The sequence below is a fragment of the Panthera tigris genome, chromosome D1 (genome assembly GCF_018350195.1).
Source record: "Panthera tigris isolate Pti1 chromosome D1, P.tigris_Pti1_mat1.1, whole genome shotgun sequence".
Lineage (NCBI taxonomy): Eukaryota > Metazoa > Chordata > Mammalia > Carnivora > Felidae > Panthera > Panthera tigris.
In genome coordinates this window covers 84,395,839-84,402,609 of record NC_056669.1, presented here as the reverse complement: position 1 = coordinate 84,402,609, position 6,771 = coordinate 84,395,839, and positions in this window count along the sequence as shown.

Genomic DNA, 6,771 nt, shown 5'->3' with positions numbered 1-6,771 from the left:
AAGTTCTTTGCACCTCAGTGGCTCTGATTTTCACGTGATCATGAAAAATGGGATGGAGAGTGGGGAGACGTGAAATGCTCTAATTGGTCAGGACTGGGTCTCATGTTCCACCTTTAAAACCGGCATAGTCATGCAAAGAAAAGTTGAGGGTGCCAGAAGACTCGAAGGTGCTTGGTATTAGTTATCTAGAAGACTATGTCCTCATAGCCACCACGTAGGGGACATTAGTCTAGGTTCTGAGGATACGGTAGTGGATAAAATGAAGCTACATCATCCTGGAGCTTATTCTCTAGTCGGAAAATACAGAAAATAAACAAATAAACATGTATGTAATAAGCCAGGTAGAAATAATTGCTTCATAAACATGTAAAGCAGGATAAGCAAAATAGTAAGGGCGTGAGGCAAATGGAGCGGTGGAATGTATGGTCATTCCAATTTTATATGGAGTGGTTGGAGAGGGCACTTCTGTTAAGGTGACACTTAAAAATGCACTAAAATTACTAAGGGAGAAAACTAGATGGAGACACGTAAGGGATGAGCATTTCACACAGAAGGAACAGCAAAGGCAAATGCCCTGAGGTGGCAGAATGGCTGGAGGTTTGAGGATCATCCAGGAGGCCAATGTGGCTGGAGCAGAGTGAACAAGGAGGAGAGAGGTAGGTGATGAGATCAGAGGTTAAATGCAGGGGAATGAGAACAGGGAACAGATACTGGAAGGTCTTTAAGGCCATTGCAAAGACTTTGGCTCTTAGTATGAGTGAAAGGGAAGGCCATTGGAGAGTGTTGAGCAGGTGGTGATACAACCTAACTTACATCCTAAAAGAATCATTTTCATTTCTCTGTGCTGCCAGGGTGGGTGTGGAAGGGACAGAGGGAGTAGGGTGATATTCCAGGAGCCTACTTTTTGTTTTTAAGTTTTTTTAATGTTTATTTATTTTTGAGAGAGAGAGAGACAGAGCATGAACGGGGGAGGGTCAGAGAGAGAGGGAGACACAGAATCCAAAGCAGGCTCCAGGCTCTGAGCTGTCAGCACAGAGCCCGACGTGAGGCTCGAACTCACAGACCGCAAGATCATGACCTGAGCGGAAGTCGGTTGCTTAACCGACCAAGCCATCCAGGTGCCCCCCAAGAGCCTACTTTAATTTTCAGGCAGAAGATGGTGGTTTGTACCAGTGTGGTGGTGACATAAATAGCAAGAAGTGGTTACACATGGGAAATATTTTGAAGGTAGGACAGATGAGATGTGCTGACAGATGGGGTGTGGGAAGAGGAAGCAGGAATAACCCCAAAGTTCTTGGCCTGAACAAAGGAAAGGATGGCATTGCCATAGGGAAGACCGAGGGAAGAGCCGACTTAGGGGAGAATGGATTTGAATATTTTAATGCTAAGAAGAGATTGCAAGTCAATTATTGTTATATGGTCTCATGTTCAAGAGAGAGAGGTGTGGGTTGAAGATTTGAGCTTGGGAATGTCAGCATCGAGATGGAATTTAAAGTCATGAGAAGAATCAGAAAGAATGGAATCTTGCCATTTGCAACAACGCGGATGGAACTAGAGGGTATTGTGCTACGTGAAATAAGTCAGTCAGAGGAAGACAAATATCGTATGACTTCACTCATATGAGGAATTTAAGATACAAAACAGATGAACATAAGGGAAGGGAAAGAAAAAGAATATAAAAACAAGGGGGACAAAACATGAGAGACTTAAATACAGAGACAATCTGAGAGTTGCTGGAGGGGTTGTGCGTGGGGGGAAGGGCTAAATGGGCAAAGGGCTTTGAGGAGGACACCTGTTGGGATGAACACTGGGTGTTATACATAGGGGATGGATCACTGGAATCTCCTCTTGAAAACATTATTCCACTATATGCTAACTAACTTGGATGCAAATTAAAAATAAGTAAGTAAATAAATAAATATAAAGTCATGAGAAGAAATATGGAAACCAAGGTGTTTGTACAGATAGATGAGCAAAGACACCCTAGGTCTGAGCCTGGGATTCCTCCACAGCAGGAACTGAGACAAAAATCTCCATTAGCAGTGGTTCTTAGTACAAACGGCTCCCTTCCCACAACTGCACGTTTGGAATCTTTTTTTTTTTTCTTCCTTTTTCTATTTTTTTTTCCTTTCTGGTGTGACTTTTTGGTGAACTCCAATTTTCCTTTTTGAATAAGATTTTTCTATCTCATCTTAAACTCTGTGAATGTTTTCCGTGCTTAGCCCCCTGAATATTGACACACCGGGAAGGCTGGCCTAAATTGAGCAGCCAAAGCAAATGCTGAGAGAGCCAAGAACAGAGCTCAGGTTGATCTTGGAAAGCTAGACCACCAGGCCTTGGCTCTCAGGGTCAAGCCGACGGGCATTGGAGCAGAAAAGGCAATTGGCACAGGGTGGGTGATGCCATAGCCTGGTCGGGTAGCCCTGTCCTCCTGCTTCACAAGCACTTGCTGGGGCATGGGAAGGTCAGTTGGGTCAGGGCTTTTACATTGGTGCCTCCAGGAATCTGGGTTAGCGTCCTGGTCACCAGTGCTCAAGAGAGTAAAGGGGTTCCTCTGTCCCCATTGGCTGGTCTGATTAATCTGGCGCCTAATCAGGCCCTTTTGAAGGGGAGGTGGGGGGTGGGGGGGGATAAAAGAATAGCACACCTGTTTTCACTTGACTCCAATCCTGAAATAATTCTGTGGCTCCTACAAGATTTGAAACAAATTAAATTTGAAAGGGCAGAGAGGGCAGCTTTGAATGGTAGCCTCTGTCAAGAAATGTGGGCTTTTGCTCCAGGAAATGGCTTAACTGGGAGATTGAGTCCCCTGGCTGTGGTGGCTGAGGTGGCTGTTAGTGCATGACCGTGACTCGGGCACTGTGTGCTGAGTGCTTTTGCCTTGTTATCTCTGGCATCAAGCTTTTGCTTTCTGGACTTTGATAATGTCAGGGCAAGGTTATAAGAGTATCAACATGAAAGACAGTTGTCAATAGCGGAAGGTACACAACACTGTTTAGGGAACCTGTGTTTTAAGTAAAGACACATTTATACAGGGAAGCGGTGGCATGATTCTGTCCAGCCTAACCCATGGAAGATGATTGTTCAACAGGACCCTTAGAATAATCGGCTTATCCCTTTTTTAACAAATGAAGTGACTGACCCCTGAAGAAGTTACTGTTATAGGCAAAGCTAGAATATACCTAAAGTAGGGGCTCCAGGCTGGAGCCCTACCTGCACTTATCTTTCAAGGAGTCCCCAAGATAAATCGTGGGAAGCATTGTGAGGAGAGTCCCAGATCTCCACCTGCCTCCACGAGGACCTCTGTGTAGTTCAGCATGTTGGAAATAGATGGGCAGGAGTGGGACAGGAGGAAAAATCTTCCCTCTGAACCAAAGGCCCAAGAGCTGCAATGATGAGAAAGAGAAGATGGTCCCTGCCAGGCTCTGGGTGGTGACAGATCCCTCCTTCTTCCTCTGCTCACCCTTTACCCACAAATGTTTATCAAGCACCCCCAGTGCCAAGCAGAGGGCTGCTAAGATGGAAACTGGTAAGTGGGTTTCTCATACTTCTAGGTCTGTCACTTTAATCTCTGTCATAGACACAGCCAGATGTGACCAGTGTGGCAACCTGTCCCCCTGATCTGTTGCCAAGGAGGGCTTTTGACAGAGAAGTTGAGAGAGTGGAGGTCACTGACATTTATGGTCTCCGTCACTAATGTCTCCTTGTCAGCAGGCAGAATTTTCCTGCCTGGAACCTAGGGCAGCTGATTAAGCACTCCTACTGGCCCCAGGTCTGATCCTGGCTGATTTTAAGGCCTGCCTTCATCTGCTCCACAGAAAGAGAATCTAGAATACCTGACTGCAAGGCCACTTTGACCTTTGCATCGGGATCCTTGCAGACCAAAACATTTCAGTCAGGCCACAGCATAAAGCCCTCTCTAATGAGGGTTTGTCAAGGCCTTCTGTTTGATCAGGGGTGGATTCTGTCCCCGTGTCAATTTTCCTTCTTACTGATGTTCCTGTGGCCTTTGATAGCACACCTCACACACACGTACGTGTGTCTTTCATGCTCCTGTGCCTCTTGGGCAGGGGTCTGCCAAGCCACCATTAATATGCAACTCAGTGCAGCTTGAGGGAGGAAGTGATAGAAATAAAAAAAGCCAAGGCTCCCTTTCTTGCAAACTCGGGAAACCCACCCTACATGTGTATTAAAATGGAGTTAGTTCCCCAGAGAAAGAGATCCACTGAACAAATTGTAGACCCTGTGTCAGTGGCATTTCAGAATTCAAACTGTTTACTGTCTTCTGAAACATAAAGGATTCTCCTTCAGTTTTGCCCAGTCCTAATCGGTCACTGTGTTGCTGAAAGATTTTTGGTTGTGAACAGTGCAGGCCAATTCTGGAAAACTAAAGCAAAGAGAGAAGGTTTGGAGGCTGAGACTAGGTTTAGAAAGAGGACAGGGGCACCTGGGTGGCTCAGTCAGTTAAGCATCTGACTTTGTTTTGGCTCAGGTCGTGATCTACCGTTCGTGGGTTCAAGCCCCACATCGGTCTCTGTGCTGTCAGCACAGAGCCTGGAGTCTGCTTGGGATTCTATCTCCCTCTCTCTCTGCCTTTCCCTGCTTGTGCTCATTCTTTCTGTCTCAAAAAGAAAATAAAATAAGCATTAGAAAGAAAGAAAGAAAGAAAGAGGACAGTGGAGCCTGGGTGGCTCAGTTGGTTAAGCGACAGACTCTTGATATGGGTTCAGGTGGTGATCTCACAGTTCCTTAGTTTGATTCTGTCTCTCCCTCTCTCTCTGCTCCTCTCCTGTTAGTGTTCTCTCTCTCTCTCTGTATCAAAATAAATAAATAAAGTTAAAAAAAAAAAGAAAGAAAGAGGACAAAAGCCCACGCAGTCTAGATATGAACAGAGCTATTTACCCAGCTATGCTAAGCACTACTTCTGGAATAAATGTCTTCCACCTAGTCTCCCATTCTTGCATTAAAACAATTTTTTTTAATGTTATTTATTTTTGAGAGAGAGAAAGACAGAGCATGAGCAGGGGAGGGGCAGAGAGAGAGGGAGGGAGACACAGAATCCAAAGCAGGCTCCAGGCTCTGAGCTGTCAGCACAGAGCCCCATGCAGGGCTCGAACTCACAAACCACAAGATCATGACCTGAGCCGAAGTTGGATGCTTAACCAACGGAACCACCCAGGCACTCCCCACACCCCTTTCTTGCATTTTTATGCAAGGATAGAGAATCTGTTGGGCCCAGCTTGGGTGATGTGACTACTCCTTGAGTGGCCAGGTACATTCAATGTGAGAGGTAATTCTTCAGAGGATCCAGATGGATCTCTCTTCACTGGAGGGACTGATTCCAGATGGGCAAAGACATCCACACCTAAGCTACAGTTGGCAAACCCTGTTCAATCTATTTCCTTCCATCCAGCCCCAGAGCCTCTCCTGTGATGAGGTCTACCTCAAAGGGATGCTATAAGGAGAAAAAGAAACAGCATAAGGAATTCCTTAGCCTAATGTCTAGCATTTAGGATGTTATTAATTGCATTTGAACTTGAACAGACTTTCTAAGTGATTTCTACCCCCTGTCTCCCTCATCCCCAGTCTATCCTCCAGATCACAGCCAAAATAAACTTTCTGAAATGCAAATCTAATCATGTCCTGCCTCTCCTCAAGAACTCCTGATGGCTCCCACTGCCTACAGAAAAGTCTCAAATTATTAGCCCAAGTTAGGCTGCATATTCACTCTTTCATATTTAGTAATATCCTGGTGAAAGTTTAATAATTAGTGCTCTGTGGGTGGAGGGGCAGGAAATGAATGCATGCATATACATACATTAGTTTATTATAAATTTTACTGATATAACAGATGTGTAGAAAACTCTTTACAAATAATAATAGTAATAATAATGGGGAGCTACTTAAAGGTGTCAATACCAGGAAGTGAGGACCATGTGAGGCTATCTTGGAGTCTGGGGACAACAGCCTGTAATGAATCAAAACTCCCTCTATTCTTCTTGTATTTAGACCACTGGAGGAGAAGGTGAGGTCTTTCAAGTTGCTTCACAATTGGCCTTTAGAAGTTTAAGCTGCTGGTATTAATGACTCCTAGAAACTTTGGTGCTATAACATAGCAATATTAGCTGCTAGAAGTTTGGATATAAAAATGTTGCTGGAGGATGTAGCCAAAACTTTCTCCTTAGCTTCTAAACACACACACACTGCCACAATTCCCTTGCTGCCTGTCGAATTTTCACAACAGACATCTTCTTCCTGAGCTGAAGTGAAATTAGGCATTTCTGGGTAATCCCACAGTTTTCCTAATCGAATCCACACACTTGCTTAAGGCAAGTGTATATTCCACAAAAGTAAGTGCAGCTCAGGGGGCCAAGTTTTCTCTTGGAAAAGTTGACAGAACTGGCATCGTTTTCTTCTTGTGGGTATTTCCACTTGGCGACAACTTGTGCCAACCCCTTTGCTCCCAAGCACGGCGGCACGTGGGCACTCTCCATAGTCTCATTAAATTGGAAAAGGCTCATGTTGGAATCTTTTCTCATTTCCCTGCCCTTCTTCCTTTTTTTTTTTCCTAAGTTATTTATTTTGAGAAAGAGAGAGGTGGAGGGGCAGAGATAGAGAGAGGGAGAGAGAGGGAATCCCAAGCAGGCTCCATGCTCTCAATGCCAAGCCCGATGCAGGGCTTGTACTCCCGAACCGTGAGGTCATCACCTGAGCCAAAGTCAGAAGCTTAACTGGCAGAGCCACCCAGGCGCCCTGGCCTTCCTCCTTTAC